Source organism: Diadema antillarum, unplaced genomic scaffold (assembly GCF_040938485.1).
Source record: "Diadema antillarum isolate AM-2024a unplaced genomic scaffold, OU_Dant_1.0 scf00000199, whole genome shotgun sequence".
NCBI lineage: Eukaryota > Metazoa > Echinodermata > Echinoidea > Diadematoida > Diadematidae > Diadema > Diadema antillarum.
The window spans coordinates 1,457,421-1,477,985 of NW_027271088.1; the positions used below are offsets into that span (position 1 = coordinate 1,457,421).

General features: G+C 37.5%; 1 pseudogene; it reads left to right on the plus strand.

Moving 5' to 3' along the window:
* The first annotated feature begins 11,209 nt into the window (after positions 1–11,209).
* On the plus strand, positions 11,210–19,599 carry LOC139723770 (uncharacterized; annotated as a pseudogene).
* Positions 19,600–20,565: the final 966 nt, after the last annotated feature.

Genomic DNA, 20,565 nt, shown 5'->3' on the forward strand with positions numbered 1-20,565 from the left:
CCTCAAGATTTGCAGACGTGATTTTTTTCTTAGCATTCATTAACTGTGTAGATGTTTGCAATTACATACAACATAATTGATTGTTGAATTTCAATCATAAAATTGCAAAAGCTCCCTCACCCGGCCCCATTCCATAGACTTTGTACACTTTTGAGATTGACAAATTCTCGGGTATTTCATCAAAATGTGTGCATCATTTACAAAATTCAAAAGTTTCCTCATATGAGAGGGCAATATTCTCTTCTAGGTAATCTTTCCAATGCTCTATTCCCCTACACAGATTTAGAAAATTTTTTTTTTGATTGCCAATTTCAAAAATACTCAATTAAAATGTGTATTAATATCATAGTTTTTTTTTTAAATTGCTGCAACAGATTATCGGATCGATTATTACCACCTCTCTCTCTTATATCAATCTCTCTCTATCATTTGAAATATAGCAATTTCCTGCTCCACTCAAGATAGCAAAAGTTATCCCTGTGTACATGTATTAGTAATTACAGACCCATTTCTTTTACCCACCTTCTCTAAAATACTGGAAAGATTTATTAAGAGAGATTTGACAGTTTTCTGACCAAACACAATTCATACATTTCATTTCACTTTTGTACGTACACATCTCGCGCGTGTGCGTATTATGCATGAGCTTGTATACTCATGCTCGTGTATGTGAGGACTGTTGCCGATCAACCCTCCCCCCCCCCCCCCCCAACTCCTCGGTACGGATTTACTACTTACTTAATACAAGGACCCTAGAACTCTTATTCTTTTTTGTAAGTAAGCAATTATACTCTGAATAGATATAGGTTTCCCTGTCAATATCATACTTTTGTCATATTAATTAATTAATTAATTAATGTGCATTCAAACACACAACAAAATCTGTGGGCATTCAAATTCAGAATCCGAGCGATCAATATTTCCTTCGAGAGCTTCTTTCCGTCAAATCAAATTTACGCATGTGCGTGCAATTTTCGAAAACAAGAAGCTCATCAGGACGATCGCGTGGATTTGAATGCACGAGTAGGGAATGCAGTGCTTGCATTTGGAAATTCATTTCAAGGTTATCTATATCTCAATTAATACAATCATTTTGGTATACATTGTACTCGGTTTGCGGTTCGCCATGTGTAGTCCGTAGAAGGACTGTTGGAATGACAGGAGAAAAGAAGAAAGAAAGTCGGATAAGAGGTAAGAATTGAGTGAGAGTATTCTTTCTGGCAATCTGGAGTGTGTGTATTCCTGAAAAGGACTGTGAACCGAAGATATATATAGAAGAGCTTGAGTCCTTTCTCAAGCTCTTCTATCTCTTCGGTTCACAGTCCTTCTCTTCGGTTCACAGTCCTTTTCATGAATACACACACTCCAGAAAGAATACTCTCACTCAATTCTTACCTCTTATCCGACTTTCTTTCTTCTTTTCTCCTGTCATTCCAACAGTCCTTCTAAGGACTTAATGATGAACCGCAAACCGAGTATATCCCATGTACAACACCATGCAAACGCCTTCCCTCAAAAAAAAAAAATCATTTCGATATAGGAAATAGTTTTTGTTTTGCTTTGTTTTGATTTGTTTTGTTTTGTTTTGCTTTGTTTTGTTCTGTTTTGGTTTGGTTTGGTTTTTTTTTTTCTAAGAAGGAGGTATGGGGTGAGGATAGGGGAGGGGGAGGGGACGAACGTTTTCATAAGTTAAGCACACACAGGTATACGAAACCAAGATAGACTCAAATCTTTGTCATGATTGTGTTGTGTTTATATTTAGTTTTAGTTTTTCATTTCAAGAAATTTTAAATGATAAGGTCTAATTAGCAGTGCATTAAAACAACACAACGACAAATTAAACATACTCCTTGATAACACTGAATTCATGCACTTAGGAAGGACAACGCCCCAACACTATCAAAACAATGCATCAATCTGCAGACAAAGTAGGCCTATGTAAACAGATCTTTCATAGTCTCAAAGTCTCAAGACTTTGAATGACCAACATGCTTTCCTTGCAGGCTTGAAAAGAATTTTAATTGCTCATTGCCGAAAGGCATGCTCCTAATTTCGATTTTAATGACGCAAATGAACGGTTTGATTGATTGCTTAAGTAATGAGTTTCAATGACTGGATTTTGAATTTGATTATATTGATTCAGTGCCGCGAGCACTGGTAGGCTTGAAACTGAATGTTCGGAAATGGGAACTTGAAAGACAAAATTATGAAATTGACCGGGAAAACGCCAAGTAAATACATTAGTGAATGTACTTTCAAGATTGTTGTGGCGTAAATCCAGGGGTTGGGCGGGGATCAAATTGGAGGCCGGTTTGTAGACCTACATCTTGATCCCGTTTTTTCTTATTCAGGGTCATTTTTTATACATACAATGTAGGCCTAAGTCTATTTTGCCGATGCATTTTTGTTTTTAAACAAGTGTAACAAAGCATGCAAATGGACATTATTGCCCTCATACATGGAAGCCCTCAAACTTGAGTGTAATAGTCTCTGCAAAAATGTGGAAGGTGAACTTGCTATGAGGTGAGCGCGAGACCCCCCAGTCTCTTGTTATTTTCATGTCAAAACGATATACATGTATAACATATATATATATATATATATATATATATATATATATATATATATATGTATATGTATATATACATTTTGTATATATTATATTACAAACGTCAAAATAAAAATACGTATATATTCTTCCCCGTAATTTTCACGTTTATGGGTTTGTTTGGTTTTTTTTTTCCTTGTTTTGTCTTTTGCACATGCATTTTGACGTATAAAGGAATATTACATTACCTCTGTGGCCCTTTTTTATTCACTGGTTGGTACTTTTAGGTAAATTTATTGCACTCGTTTTCTACTGCCTATATGATATTTTACAGAATTGTAGCGTACTTTTTGCTTTTATGTATAATTATGTGATATTAAACTCATATTCTAGCCGTCTTTACCTTTGTAATAAACTTTTTCTGGTGTATCGTTATTTTTTTCGTGCTGGAAACGTGGTACTGACCTCATAGAGATGAGTACACCTAGTATCATGCGGGCACAGATGAGTTTGAGTCATCCATTCTTCGGTCTTGTCCGCCTCGAGATGGCGTTCGAAACCGGCAACCCGGAGAGCTTTGAGTGATTCCTCGCCACAACAGTCGCCCAGTTCAGCAAGATGTTTCCCGATGAAAAAGAAAAAGAAAAAGAAAGGATGATCATCTTGATCTTTGATAACGCTAAGCCATGTGTCACAGCTGAATTTCCATCAGCGTACCCAATTCCTTAAGTCATACAGTCATAGGTATATTGTATACATAAAAGTGTTTACATAAATCTCAGAATGGCCGAAGTCGCTCTTATTATGTAGCCGTGAGAGATTTTCAAACAGAAGTAAAATGAAGTCTCTCATAATTAGTAGGTCTTATGAGCGAAAGGTATTTCTTCAGACTTTCATGAAATGGACCTCAGGTCGTTGAAGCTGTCAATCGATTGAGGTCCAGCGCAGGCTGCTTAGCAGCAGCTGAACCAGCTTATGTCTATCTCCAGGGGTGGCCATACGACGTTGTGAGAAAATGTCGACACATACAAAAGCAACCGCGGTACACTTATTGTACACGCAGAACTATACGAGATTATAGGTGATTGAATGGCAAGGAGATCGATGTTTCAAGCAATTACCATTGTACAAACAAAAGAAGACAGCTGTGTGACAAACTATTTAAAAAAAAAGAAAAAGGTTACTCTGTAATTGTGCTTCAAATTGGTCTCTTGACTACGAGACATTTTATCTTTCTGTCTGTCCTCCTGTCTATTCAGTTACAAAATGCATCATTCAGTTTCGCGCGGAATGCGACTTCAGGGGGAATTCCCGTCGTACCGTTCTCTGTCAATGGGTATAATCAATAAAGCATATTGATCTTAAACTCAGATTATTAGAACATTAATCACAGTACACTGTAATAGTATGTCGGATCTTAATACATGTATTTGCTTTTACAATTCAATGAAATACAAAGGTCAACAAAATGCCCTTATCTCACGATTCCGCTAAGGTCTTAAAAAATCGACACCAAAGTGTGACGTATCGTAGCTTGATTGTTTCAAATCTGGCGCTAATGCACTTTCGTATCTATGTCAATATCTCAATTTCAACAATGCCAAATTTCACCAAAATCACACGAAATACACTAAAAAGCTTATTTCAAAAGAAACAAAAATTCAATCAAATTGGTTATCTGAAGGTATCGACATCGACTTCGACTTTCTTGTGGGCCTCTATGAAATAAAACGCGATCGCGGCGTACGCTGCCTGTACAATCTGAAACTGCATGAAGTTATTGTATAGCCATCTAAGATGTCTAATATTATGCGACGCATCTTATACATAATCGGAGCAAAGAATCAAACTACAACGATTATGGCGGGTTTAAAGTAGTCGATTGAGAAACAAAATATGAGCATGTGTGTGGTGTGTGTTTGTGTGTGTGAATGTGTGTGTGTGTGTATGTGTGTTTGTATATGTGTGCCTTCGTCAGCGTGTGTGTGCGTGCTTGTGTCTGTGTGTGTCTGTGTGTCTGTGTCTGTGTCTGTGTATACCCATGTGCGCTTTAGGAACTGCATTTCTTAACGGACTTTTATTCAACTGCCATATTATTTTCATTTACAGTGTGTATATTGTGTTAAATCCCGGTTACTAGAAAGATAATATCTATTTTAAAAAAAAAGTAGTACACTACTGTACGAAGAAAACTATCAGGATATACAAGAAATGTAGGTCTATATCAAATCATTTAATGCATGTATGAAAAATTCGCAATAAAGAAAAAAAACCTGAAGAATATGCTATATGAAAACCAGGAACATTGTCAAATACAGTAGGCCCTTAATATCAAACAGACATACACATACACACACACAGGGATAAGCGGAATGACTTGCAAGGCAAATTTTCAGATCACATAAAAATAATATCACTGTGAGTTATGTTCTATTATATCAAAGATAGAATAAAAATGAAAGCACGCTTACGACGGGAATTCCCCCTCAGGTCGAATTCCGCGAAACTGACTGACGCTGATAAATTGTGATAACTGAATAAATAGATGAATAGATAAAATGCCTCACATGCAGTCAAGAGACTTTGGATTATTGAATAATGACTATATACAGATTTGAAGAAAAAAAAGTCCTCTGAATGTATAGGGCCTATAATCATGAATGTATAAAATGAAACGTTTATGGATGGTTACAAAACATGTTGATATTAAAGGGGGTATACACAAATACATTATGAAAAAGCAGAATCAAACCTCAGTTATTACTCTCGGGTGAAGCTGTTAAGTATTCTAATACATCGTACAGATACACGGTGAGAAGAGTTCGGTGCTCATTCTCCCCGTTGCCATGAATGGACCTAGTATGGAAGTAACATAATACATTGTACATTGTACTATACCTCTTTGAAGGACAAAAAAAAATGTTGCCAACTTTTGGAGTAGACAAGTAAAACTTATCTATGATTGTAAAATTTAATGAGAGTTACATGAAATTAATCATCCAAGTTACTAAGTTTGTTTAGTCATTAATTAATTACTTAATTACTTAATTAATCAATTTATTCATTTATTCATCTTTTTTTCATTTATTTATTTATCTGTTTATTTATTCATTTATTTGTTTGTTTTTTATCTATTTATCTATTTATTTATTTAAGTCTTCTTTAAAAGCAGGGTAGTCTCATTCAGAGCGACGTACAAGGGCCTGCTTTACAAGGGAGCCCTGCATGCGTTGATATACATTACAATACATCATGTGCAAACAATATAAAACGAGAACAAAAACGAACGCAAATACACGTATATGGCACAGTTAACGAACAATCGGTTTGTATTAGCATAATATACATGAGAACAAACATAAAACAACCGGAGAAAATAGAAACAAATGATACCATGATATCTAACTGCCTATAGCTAGTGCAAAGGGTTCTTATCAAAATGAGAGATTAATGTTGTGGTCAACACAATTCTTAAATGCTTGCAGCGAAGAGGCTGTTTGAATAAAAATGGGTAACGCATCATTAATATATGAGAAGGAGCATTTCTTATATTCAGTTCTAGGTTTGGGTATATGCAATGCAAGAAAGGGCATATCGCGGGGGTATAAGTAGCAGTGCATTAAAATGGTCATGAGTTTGACTATGTGGGGCTAAATTATAAATTTTGTACACCAGAAGACAGTAATGGTATTGATTCTTTGACTGCCACTTATGAGAGCATGACTAAATGCTTGTGCTGGCATGGAGGCCTACTACTTTCATTTTGACAATCCTCGAAAAAATAGTAAGATATCAAATAGTAAGGACCTCCCTCATTGCCTTGCTCAAAAAACCCGGACGAGAAACTACTTTCTTTTTTTACTTGGCCTAATAACCCCCATTTAATACTTAAAGGGACTGTACAGTACTGGTTGAGGTAGGGATTCATGTTTTGAACATTCCTAAGTGAGATAATGAAAAGCCTCTTATGAAATATGAAAGAGCATGTAATTTTAAGAAGGATTCAACGTTTATTTGATGAAAATTGGTTTTCAAATGGCTGAGATATCAAAAAAAAAGTGTTAATAATAAAAGGCGACATGCCCCATCGTTATCAGTGTCTCTTTGTTTCACCTTGTTTTTGGATATCACAGCCATTTCAAAACCGATTTTCATCGAATAAACTTTTGATACCCCTTAGAACCGCATGCTCTTTGACATCTCATAGAGTGGTTTCTGAATATCTCACAAAACGTTAAAAGCTAAATCTTCACCTCGACCAGAACTGTACACACCCTTTAACGAGCATACTTATTTGGCAACGTTGCAATCCGTTTCGATTCCCATCATACAGCACAACAGTAATCAATATGCGGAAGTATGAAAGCAAAATACAACTGATTCATTGATCTCGCGCGTTAAACACTATTCTTTGTATACACACAATGGAAAGAGAAAATTTCATGACTACTTCATCGACATAAATTATGTGGAAACCAGTCAAGAGTATGTTCAAAGACTATTAAAATAATGCATTATGGTTTCGCAAGGGATAGTCCTGCTTTTCATACGCTAACTATATACGGTCGTATGTTATCATAATCTACTGCATCAGACAACAGCTATCTCCAAACAAACGGAGCTGCTATTATTGACTTACAATTTGACGACTTGCTGGTAAACCCAAAATACCACAATGCCTCCTCACCACTAAGCCTTGCTCACACTTTCTTTTGACAAAAGTTTCACGTTTCTTCCTCTTTACCTGGAAAAAGTGTATCGTCGATTCCTTTGATATTCGTTATTTGATAATTGTTATTTCCAAACGCTAAAGATTGCCGTGATTATTATACTATGAATGTAATATTGTGTGGTTTGTTTGTTTTTTTTAATTCTGTGGTCAGAGACTCGTGTTTTCGTTTCCACATATGATTTCCTTAACAAACAAAAAAATGCAGAAGAAATTAAATTGGAACTGAAACTGAACTGAAGAATGTCACACACAAACACAAATGGGGCAAAGTTTGTTTTAAGTTTTAAGTTTGTGTGAAGACTTACCTGTGTTCTTGCAGTTACATGGACGATATTCATAATGCTAGAATGTATAAGAGAGAGAGAGGAGAATAGGTGGAAGCGTAAAGTGAAAGAATGAAGCACGGCAAAATTAAGATTACTGGTATTGCTATCATAAGCAACCAAACAAACCACATGTGAAAGGATAAAGCGATAAATTCATTAAATCATAAAAGGATGGACAATGAATGATGATAAAACTTAACGAAAGAATTGAATTTTGAATACTGGAAAAGTTACCGCGATCGATTCTTTGAAATATTACATCGAAATAAGATATAACGATGATGCTGTCAATGCATCGGAAGGTTTGGTCTGGGTGAGAAATCATAAAAGGAATTTCACTGATTATCATCTTGAAGAGTTTGGTCTTTCAAGGATGTGAGTTATGCAGATGATAAGCAGCTATACGATGAAGCAGCGATCTATGACACATGACCATATAAATCAACGAGTAACTACACTGTATAGCCGTTAACACAGCCTTTCTGCGAACATAGTGTATAGAATAAAATCAAAATGTCGAACGGAAGCTATACGTGCAAATTATCTCCGCTGAAATGTATATAGAACGAGTGCCTGTAGTTGTGTGTACGAAATCTGTCAGGTATACATAGTCACAAGTCAGGAATTAATCACGAAACCTTGCGTCTTTTAATAAAATAATGGCCTCTGTTCTGGGAGTTAAAGAATATCATGAAGTCAGGAGAGAAAAAGGAACTTTATCCATTCATGCCCAATATAATCGTCTAACTGAATAACATTGTATATCCTTCTAACTTTTAGAGCTATAGCGCGTTACATGTTCGTTGGGCATAATTATCATGCAGCTACCGAAGAAAAACGGAAATTTGCCCATTTTTACGTCCCCGTCAATGTCAATGTCCAGTTTGCATTTCGCTGTCTTCGCTTTTGTCTTCGTCTGTCTTTTCTCTGTTTCTCTCTGTGTGTCCTTATCGCTAGACACTATGTTTTGTATCTTCTTTTATTACGTTATCGCATATCATTCATATTCATTTATGTTAAAGGCACACTAGCCACAAATACGACAAATAAGATATTTACTTCTACAGGTGTGCCCCTGACATGCTCAAAATTGATCGCATTGTTAGTTGTATTTAAAGCCACTATTTATCATTAATTTTGCAGATGAAAAAAAAAAAACATCCTCGGCCTTATTGCCATCAAAATAGTTCTACAACTGCGAGGTAGGAATAGAAGCAACTTAAAAATATCAGGTGTTGTTAAATATGACAAATATGAACAGTAGTTTTAGCAAAATCGTTTCTAAAGCGTCTACAGTCGTGACAGTTATGGTCTGTCGAGAAAACCAGTGATATCTCCATATGTTTGCAGCCTTTCAAAATTTTTATATGGTATGATGTTTCGTGAAACAAATGATGTATACATATGCAGCAAATGGGACAATTCTAAAATTATTTTAATCACTGTTCCCAATGGTAAACAGTATGCGATAGGGTTAAGTATATCAATGTTTGCTGGAAAACAATGTCATTAAACTAAACTGAACCGAAACGTCCCACCTGTATAGCATTGTGTCTCCTTTTATCATCCAGCTGTGTTTATGGAACGCATTCAATTCAAATCAAATTCAATTCAAATTCTATTCAAATTCAAACGAAACCAAATTTAATTCCCGTGTCATGTTTTTGTTTTCTATGCAATTCAAAGTAAAATAAAAGGAAATACAACAAATAACATACATCCATTCTATAATGTTTAAAAGCATTATATCAATATCGCACAATCCTTGTATTTCTTTTCTGATCATTCATTTAATGCTTTAACTATAAAAATGCGGATTCATTTTCTTCGTATTACCTACTGAAGTTAAAGGGATAGTACAGTATTGGTGGAGATGAGAATTGGGCTTTTAACTTTTTGCAAGATACCAAGAAAACACTTATTATATAGTACAGAGCATACCATTCTAAGAGGAATTCAAAGTTTATTTGATGAAAATCGGGTTTGGAATGGCTGAAACATCCAAAAACAAAGTAAAACAAAGCAATCGTGACAAAGTGTGGGACAAAGTGTGGGACCCACACTTTAGTGGAATTGCTCTTTTTTTGATATCTCAGCCATTTCAAAACCAATTTTCATCAAATAAACGTTGAATTCCTCATAGAATTACATGCTCTTTCATATTTTATAAGAGGTTTCTGATTATCTCACCATAAAATGTTAGAAACCTGAAATTAGGTCTCAACCAAAACTGTACGATCCCTTTAATGTGGTTTAAAGGGGATGGCTAGAACCTGATCAGTGGGAATGCTGGGTGATGATTGTTCCCATTCTTGTGGGATTCATTTAAGAGTACTTTATTATCTATTGTTGTGTGAAAATCATTTGTTTCAGAATGGTCTCATAGTCAAGTAATGTGCAGTTTAATGGTTCCAGGCTAGCATGCCTGTACATAAGTGACGGGGCATTAATCTGTCCATTACTTGATTAGACCGTTCTGAAGCAAATAATTTTCACACAACAATAGATATATACTGTACTCTTAAAGGACAAGTTCACCTTCACAAACATAAGGATTGAGAGAATGCAGCAATATTAGTAGAACACGTCAGTGAAAGTTTGAGGAAAATTGGACAATCGATGCAAAAGTTATGAATTTTTTTAATTTTTGTGTTGGAACTGCAGGACGAGGAGACAATTTTTTCACATAACAAAAGAGCATTTGACTTGCCTCTTTCTAAAGGCAGGGGGAATAATATTACCCATAACATAATATGTCGGTAACGAGTCAAGGGAATGTGTCCTTTTTTTCAAAAGATGAAATTTTGTGAAATTCTCTTTATATTTTCTTTATATTGTTGTACGCATGTGATATCGTACACTGCAGTAGTCTTCTCATCCAGCGGTTACTGCACAAAAACTTCAAAAAATCATAACTTTTGAACGGATTGTCCGATTTTCCTCAAACTTGCAATGACGTGTTATACTAATATTGCTACATTTTCTCAATCCTTATGTTTATGAAGGTGAACTTGTCCTTTAAATGAATCCCACAAGAATTGGAACAATCATCCCCAGCATTCCCACTGATTCCCACTGATCAGTTACTAGCCATCCCCTTTAAGTTCAAGTGGATGTATTTCATTTCTAACAAACAAATAATTAGGAATACAATGAAATGCTCGTATATACAGATAATGTTACGAAATCAGTAAAACAATGCGATGAACATAATAACATGTAATATGGACACAGGTAAATTATCAACAGAGATACAAATCAATGTTATATCATTATGGTAAAGGTTGCATGTATGTATTTAGTAATCAGTTATTTTGTTTATAAAGTACATTTTCTTTTTTACGTTGAGAAGAATGAAGTCATGATATATCAAGAGTCATTATGTCTAAGGGTACGCATGAGGCTGGGGAAAACCCCGTTAACTGAGTTACATCCCCTATGATAATTTCCTTATTTCAATTTCAATATCGATGCCTAATGTTGCGGTCGGAACATAATAGCAGTTTATTGACGGATGTGTGTCCATATATACTGGTCCCATTGTTATCACAATGTTATATTGCCTTACAAAGGATTAATCCAAAATACTCTTGTAATCTCAAAGCGAGCCCCGTGTGCAGACCTTCAACTTTGATTTTTAAAAGCGTGCGCGGATTAGGGCAATCTCAATAATCAGTGGTGGGACCACGAAGGCAAGACCATTTTTCATGTCAGTTGAGTTTTTACTCAGTGTTCGAAGTTCTTCGCCAGCCACGCTCTCCGTATAGAAGCCTTTTGACTTCAGGTGATAGGCCTATACGTCACAGTCACACACTTGGAATTGTTTTACAACAGTGAAACGAGGTATGCTGTCAAACACATCACGGTCATCTATGTGAATTTAACTTGCCGCATATTATCAGAGCGTAATGAAGTTTACAGAGTTATTTCATTCGAAAGTACAGTAGTAAACATGTTCGTTTATATTGTATTTAGGGGAGGCTATTGTAGATATCCGCTCTGCGTATACATGCAGTTTTCATAGTGATAGAAACTTCACGCCAATTTAAAAGAAAGATGATTCCAACTTGAAAATATACATATTATGGTCAAAGCTCTTTGATAATGATTCATAACCATTACTGGGACGGACACAATTAAAAGGGCATCATAAATATTTCGGATTTGTTTCTGTGGGTTTCACCTACTATATCATTCTGAAATTACGTACCATTCGAGGATATGGCAGCTTATAATTTCATAGAGCCTATGTACGGCTCCTTAAACATTAAGTTTTAGCCATAGTACTGTCTTTTCATTCAGATTCCACGCTTTGTCTAAATGGATCGATGCTAGAATGTAGATTTGCAAATATATTTTTCAGCTTTTATTTTATTTTTGTTTTGTTTTCTTACGGGAGGCATGATGTTTAAACGTCGACAGTTTGTCCTCATCTTGAACTCGTAATTGCAATTTGAGAAAAAAAATGACGTGCGATTTTGTTTTTCTGGTACACCTGGCCCAGATATGCTGCATGGGCTTTATATCTGCTGATCAGAATTAGGGCAAAAGCGCTCATCAAATGTCCTATCTTACTAACGTTGGCATTGAAAAAAAAAAAAAAAACTAATCATTTTCAACCATAACTTCATTTACTGTTCGTTTTTGTCACTATATAGATGGGTAAAACGTCGTCAAAAGTCGAGGCTCTGGACACTGTGTACGAGAGGGACGTTGCCAAAGCAATTGACAAATATCAAGTTCTTCGCGACTTGGACCTTTTCGTGCTGGACAACTCGATCCGGGAGAGCACTGTGGGCAACTACGGGCCACACCCTGGAGAACAAGTGGGAGATCTATGAAGAGGCGAAAAAGTGCGGCTTTAAACACACCGTCGTGGCCTCCTTCTCCCACATGACCCGCGTGGACGATGTTTTCATCAAGCAGCTGAAAGAGAAAGGGAGGATCCCGAAGGTCTGTGGGCATTCTCCGAGATAACTGAAGGTATTCATTTTTCAACAACCAGGCATTGTGACCTATTTCTTTCTTTCATGTAATAAAATGTATATCTATATAGTTGCTTTGCATGTTAGTGAATAATATTGAAATAAGAACAGGACATAATTATAGAAGTTATGTACATTTCCCAGTTTTTGTTCGCTGTCTTTTTTTTAAATAAAAGAAATAGAATCAAAAAGGGGCGCGCCATTCCGTAATTTTTTTTTTTTTATATATAAAAGTGTGCATGAAGAAATCGCATGGGATCCATATTTTTGCTTGTCTGCTGATGATACCCGGAAGTGGCACGTGAATTATTAACTGCTTTGCGCTACCACCACCCCCCGAACAGAATTTTCTGGATCCATCCCGTATTTATATACATAGCAACCTCTATATCATACGAAAATGAAGGTTTGCATATTCATTGAGTACGGCCTATTCATAATTGATGCTAACTTTCGTTTTATAGCATCATCCTTTGGGAAAAAAAAAATCAGTAGAAATTGGAGAATGTTTGAAGGGTATCATACGATAACGAAAGTTTGCACACTCAGTGAGTGCGATCTATTCAGGACTGATACTAACTTTCACTGTAATAGCATCATTCTTTCAAACATCAATAGAATCATATTTGAGAGTGTTTAAAGGGTTTCTCTCGCTCCCAATCCGTAAATTCTAGGATAGTGCCGGGAAAGCTTCGTCAGACCCAAAAATAGAGTTTTGGCGAAAAACTGTACACTGGACAACTTCCCTTTGTTATAATGATTCCAAATTTAGAGATATATTGAAGAGGAATAATTGTTATTTCCGAAAATGCAAAAAGCTTGTATATAGGCCTATAGAGCTGAGTTGGTTGACCCGTTTCACTCAATGTTGAATTCTAAAGGAAAATCAGGTCGTTGGACTTTTTATTAGTTTTATGATGCATGGTCACATACTATATCAGAGGCGGATCCAGGAATTAGGCAAAGAGGGGGTGCCTTTACAAAATTAAAGGGGGCACACGCACCCCTCGATCCTCCATTTTTTTGTTTTTATTTCTTTTGTTTTAACCAAAAATAAAGGGAGTGTGCGCCCATTGCGCTCCCCTGGATCCGCCACTGTATACATTATATTCCTTGCATGTTTTGTAATTATATGTATTGTTGTTTCATTTCCATGTCATTTGTGACTATCATGGAAAAATAATTAAATAAAATAAAAGATCAAGCAGTTATTTCTTAGTCAATTTCGGGATGCGTTTAGTAAAAATTGCATACCATATTTGCTGTTCAGCATCAGCAATTTCTCACCCGTTATCAGAAATAAGAGCAAAATTTCTTTAGTTAAGAAGCATCGCGCTGATCGCGCTGATTTTTTTTTTTTTTTTTTTTTGGGGGGGGGGGGTTGTGTCCGCACGTGCAAAAAACTCGAGTTTTGTAACCCGAACAAAACTCGAGTCTGTAATTGGTGTAGGTGTAAATTCCCCTATAATGTTTATGAGTGCGATGGTTCCGAATATTAGGCCTACAGGGCGTTCAAATCGAACGGTTCTATTCAACGACGCGACCCATCTTTTGAAGCCAAAATATTTTAACGCACCTCGCGTTGCAACGAAACTGAACGAAAATCGGGGTCGTCCCACGGCCTATCACAGGCCTGGTACTGTATGTTGAGGGTTGATGAAGTAACAAAAGGCATTCTACATTGGGAAATCGAGTGATTTTCAGCATGTACACGTATGGTCGGAAATCACTGATCTCTATAATGGAAGAACAAAGTAATGCAGCGGCTTGGCGGAGCTCTGCGCTCTCAGAGTGCTTCTATCTCTAGGCCAATATCTCGTATTTATACTGCATCACGTGATGTTATGCATCGCGACTATACTACTTACCGCTGGTTTTTGTCCAGGCTCTACCTCGTTTTTTATTTCTTTTCTATGATTTTGCTACGTTAAACATACTGTACTCATTCACTCTCTCTCTCCCTCTCCCCTATCCCCTATCCCTCTCTCTCTCTCTCTCTCTCTCCCTCTCGTTCTCTTGATACATGTCGATGAAATGATTATTTTTTTAACGAAATGACAACATTATAACTAATGAACATTTCGTCCACGAAACGAAAAGATAATTTAGAGGACGAAACGGTCATTTTGTCGACGAAATTACCAATTTCGTAACGAAATATTCCATGCGACACTTAGCGCTCCATAGTTTTTGTCCATGGTTTCATTTTGTACGACCTTCGTGAATTCGGGCCATTACGTGTTGTTTTTCTCACTTAGTAATTATACATGTACTGCAATGTCTGAACCGGTTTGAACCAGCACAATGAAACACACGCGCAGATCATAATTAGTCCCGTTCCATCACGTTCGTTACCAGGAAGAGTAAACAAGTTGTCCGTTCCAAGATATTTCTCAATACTTCCCAGTCTCTTCTGAAGGCACGAAATGTATAATTTTCTAATATTGTCTGAACTATACCACTGTCATTATACATTGACTCATATTGTTATTATTGCCAGAATGACAACGGCTCATCCACTTGCAGCATGTGGCTCATCCGACCCCCAAACATGCATTCGAGAAGAATTCGCTGTATCCCTGTATATTTGTGGGTTTTTTCTCTATGTCTCGGTTGCACCCATGCTCCTCATTTCAATCTGTAGCTCGATTTTAACTGGGTTCGACAAGCTTGCTTTTAAGTATGTTCCTTCAAATTTCTTTAGCATTCATTCTCAGATTCCAACTTTCATAGATTGACCACTATAATGTTTGCAATATTCTTTGTATGTGTCCTCGCTGGATATCATTTATTTCGTTTTGTAATTATGCTTAACCCTAGCTGGATATTATGTATTATTTAATATTCTTATATTTCATGTATTTCAATTGTCAAAGAGAAATATGAAAATAAAAGTGAAATTGAAATTGAAGATGCAACCTGATGGTCGAATCGTTGAATCGATGCCCAGTATTTGCTGAAATCACCTACAAACCATGCTTAAACTCCGTTCAAAGATCATCAAAGAAAGACTTATGAATTTCCACAGGTTTTTGTTTGTTTGCTATAGTTTGTTTTCAATGTATAGACAAAAACAAAAAAAAAAATGAAAATATAGTCGGCCTGAATTTTAAAAGAATGTGGTGTCCAGCCTCCAAATAATAGTTGGTTCAGACGAAGATCCTTAACTTCAAGTTAAGCTAACTTCGAAGATAAGCTCGGAGTAAAGTACTGTGTAATCGCACTTGAAGTTAATGAAGTTAACTCGATGTTATCAAGAAACACGAGATTTCTCAAGGGTAACGCTGTATATCACGAGCAGGGGGATCCCCATATCAATTCCCCAATTTGTACTTAAAGGACCGTGAGTTCACCCTCATCATTATACGTAAGGATTGAGAAAATGCAGTAATATCAGTTGAACACATCAGAGGAAGTTTGAGGAAAATCAGACGATCCGTCCAAAAGTTCTGAATTTTTGAAGTTTTAGTGCTGCCATCACTGGATGAAAAGACGGCTGCGGCCTCTGATGTCTGTGCAGAACGATGTAGTCCCCATAAAGAAAATGTAACGGGAAAAAAATCAACATAATATTTAACCTGTACGCATGATGACAAGAGAACTTAGCTTGCTTCTTTCAGAAGGCAGGGGGAATGATATTAATTGTCATCAACAAACGCCAGAAACAAGTCGATGTAACCTACAAAGATATCAAGAATCAGGAGCTATACTTGTCAAGTTAGTGGTGAATCATGCTTTTGTTTTGCTGTGTCGTGTTTTTTTTTTTCATTGAACAGGCACAAAAGACAAGATACCGGACACTACAAGCGTTCCCATAGGTATCCGAAAACTCCAGCAAGCCGGTCTGTACAGCGTGATATTTGAGGTGGACCTGGGCGACTCTGTATATGACTTCAACAAGTTCTCCATACGCGACATGTGCGCATTGCTCAGCAAATGGAACAACTGGTGCTATGAGAACCTCAGTTCTAAGGCCAAGGTGATGTTTAACTTCAGAGATATACCCGACGCCATGGCTAAACACTCTTTCCGACTCTTTGAGGTGGTATCCTTCCTTGCCAAACTGCCGCCAAATCGACGTCCTTTCGGCATTTTGTTTGAGGAGCCCAGAGGCAAATCCCTGCCCGAGGAGTGCGGTATGTGGGCGCGGTACATCCGCAAAATCATGGACGACAACAAGTGGAAGGGACATCTACTGGTTCATGTCCATGAAAAGTTTGGCTACTGCGATGCAACTGCGCTACAGGTGAGTCGAATATTCAAGCAAACAAAACGCTGGAGATGGAAGTAAAATAAATACACTTGTATGTTAGACTTGATGGATGGGAGTGCAAATCTTCTTTAAAATGGGCTACAATCAGGCTCCATAGACCCGTCATCCAAATCAAATAGTCTACTGAGAGATTCGTAAGTATTCGTTAACGATAACGATTTTGCATGCAGGTAATGGTTCCTTAAATCGTTTTTATTCAATCCACCTTAATGTATTATATGTTTCTGAATTATAGCGCAATGTCCTACATAGAAGTATCCTTGTATCCTTGTATGCCATGTTGTGAAAGGAAAAAAAAAATAAATCAGCCAGCATAAGCGGAAGCAATTCAAGTCTTACCATATTATCAAAGGTAAATCACTCTAAACACAATACATAAAATTTATTTTTCAAAATTTCAGTTCTTACGACTGTATTATAAAAATTCCAAAACAATTTTTTGGCTTCTTTCTGGAGCGCATCTTTGAATATTGTCCTGAGCTATCGACATATTGGCAATAAGGTGGACTCAATAGGCGTTTTCACATCAGCCCGATATAAATCCAAGCTCGAGACATTTTTCGCGATTGCGAGTTAGCGCGCTATTTCATTTCTTATTCGCATCAGCCCGAATTTTTGTCGAGCTAATTCGACAGCCGAGTATGTGCAAACAGCATTAGTAATGTGTGTGCCCTCTCAAAAATTCCTCATGATTTGTGTGCAGTTTGCCTCGATCGATCGGGTCACACACGCTAGGCATAATGGGATGCATCGCGCTAATTTCTCGAGTCGTTTTCACATTATCAAATAGCGCGCTATACTATCCCGCTATTTCAGAAATTTCCCGAGTTGGACTCGAGAAATTTTCTCGATCAGAGCGATACAATTAGCGCGCTAATTTGTGTTCACATTATCAAATAGCGCGCTATTTCGCTATCGGGAAAATTTCCCAAGTCAGAAAATAGCGCGCTATTTCGAAACATCGGGCTGATGTGAAAACGCCTATTTAGTATCTCCTCTAGTCGAATAAATCTGCATTCTAGACTTAATTCAAGGCAATAAATCACTATGAATTCATATCATTTCGGTCACTGTTAAGATGCTTTCCATCCAAATCGTTGACTCTGAAGGTTGCGAAGATTGAATTGAGATGAAAAAGTGGTAATTAGTGTATAAATGTGCATTCCTAATCATGATACCAGACAGTTTGCTATATTCAAGTCGAGCAAAGAGAGACAATTCCGATTAATTTCAGTCAAATCAAATCCACATTAAAGGCTCTGATGGATGGTGCAAACGGCATCTGGGCCAGCGTTTGCGCGGAAGGCGCTTCTATGGGTAATGCTTCATCCTGCGTCACTTTGATGAATCTTATTCGCCTCGGCAACAAGAAGGTCCTCAAGAACTACAACTGCCCCTACCTTCGTCAGGCCGCCATCAACGTCACCAAAATCACAACAGGGACAGACCCACACATCAAGCAGCCGATTTTCGGCGCGCGCGCAGTCGATTTCGTCTACGACCTTCAGCCTGAAGAGTTCGACTTGGCCAAGTTCTTTGGTGAGAAGGCACCTGTGAGAATCACCACCCTGTCCAGCAAGGAGATGATCCTTCAGAGATTAGTTGACCTCTTTGGAGAGAATCCACAGTTCACCTTGGAATTGGCCTACAAGATGAAAGAGCTGATTCTTGAAGATCTGCGGACTGGCAGGTGAGAAAACCCACTGCAAAGTTCATCATAGTTATGCAGAGAATTGATTTGCTAAATAGGCCCATACACTATATCTGTTGTCAGGAACTTTGCCATTTAATTCAATCTGACTTACTGATTGCTGTTGGTAAAACTGACAAGTCTCTTTCTTCAACTTTTTGATATCTATATGGTAGGAAGGAAGAGTACATGAGTATGGTGGGTCTGGCTTTGCTGTTCGATCGAGCTGGAGGAAAGATGGACGAGAGAATGAGAGATGCCATAGATCAGTTTCAAGTAAACAGCCCACATGCCAAGAACCTGCTGGCTAAAGTCCGCGAGATTTGGGATGAGTGGGATCTGACAGAAGAAGGAAAAGGAGACGAGATGCTGCAGTTCGACTCTTTCTACAACGGCTTCATGGCGCCCTACTTCTCCTGCTATCGCTGTTCCGACACCAAGAAGGCCCTTTCCGCCATCGATATGGACAACGACGGCATGGTAGACTGGAACGAATTTGAGACGTACTTGAAATGGGCGCTCCACGAATACCCAAACATCGGTGACGTGGAAGAGTTGTTTGATATCACCTTCCGGAAAGGAATCATCCCGGCCATGCAAGATGAATTCTTGAAGACAACTTAGTCTTGTGTACTTTCAAAGAGATAATTGCGGAATATTATGCACTGTGGGTTATTTAGAAAATGTTGATTAATCCTTGTGTTTCGTCATTAGCATTCATTTTCCCACACTTTGAGATTGGAAGTTTTTTTTTTTTCGATGGCCAGTCTCAAAACTTTCCTGCAACCTTGATCTATGTTCTAGATTTTCCCTTGAACTGTTTCCTTTTATGCTCTTCATGGTTTCCCACTATATAGGTTTTCTGCCAACTAGCTTGAGATGTAACACTTTCTAAAGTAATTTCTTCTTCTTCCATCTCAGCTTGCATGTTTTCAAAACAAGCTACTCCAGCACGAGACCTACAGACTATAAACTCTGTTTTCTTCTTCTTATCCTACACTGTTTAGTGATGCCCTACTCATCCAATTTGCAAATTACTATCTTCATCTCAGCTAGCTTTGACCCCTCCCCCCCCCCCCCCCTTTGTCATGGGTTTTGCGCTGGCCATTTTCACTGACAATGTCTCAATTACGCCATCAAGTTTGGCAGGCAGCCATCAGTGACCCCCAGGTACAGCAAAACTTCTCCACAGTTTCATAATCGCTGCCATGGTTTCTAGGACTACACGTTTCGTCGATTGCATCTCTGTGGGACCATACCCTGGCATCTCTGACAAATGAACATCTCGCTTAATTCAATTCTGCGTAGGCCAGCAGATTGCTAGAAATTTCACTCGTGCATCTGCGCTGGGCCCTAGTTCATGCAGTTGGTGCATCTGAGTGAATTTGCTCTCTCTTTGAAAACAAAACAAAACAAAACAAAAAAATCCGCAGACATGGCAGAGGTATTCTCCTCTTTATTCTGTATCACTTGCATTTGTGGAGATTATGGCGCATGAACAAGGCCTATCAAACCAATTCATTCTGATGACGCTTGTCATAAAGACATCTTAGCTAACATTGCTAATAGCTTGCCCACTCTTATCTGTCAGTACCCGGTCATCTGCGATAGAACTAAATCCTAATCTCAAAATATTCAAATATGATGCAATATTCCTTTATATTACTGAATTGCAGAAATCATGGTGTATGCATACACGTATTTATTATATCATTTTAGAGTTTAGTATTTCATTTCATTCTTAATCTATTCAGCTAGTTTGTGCAAAACATATAGACACAATAGAGATATTCGTATGTCATTAGAAAGGTCGCAGGAGCTGACAACCTTTGATTTAATCCTACCATCATCAGTGTATAGTGCTTCTAAGCTGGTTACCAAATAAAGAGTTTTGCCGTAAAACGGTTCAAAGGGATGGTACAGTATTGGTGGAGATGAGAATTGGACTTTTAACTTTTTGCGAGATACCAAGAAAACACATGATATAGTACGGAACATACCATTTTAAGAG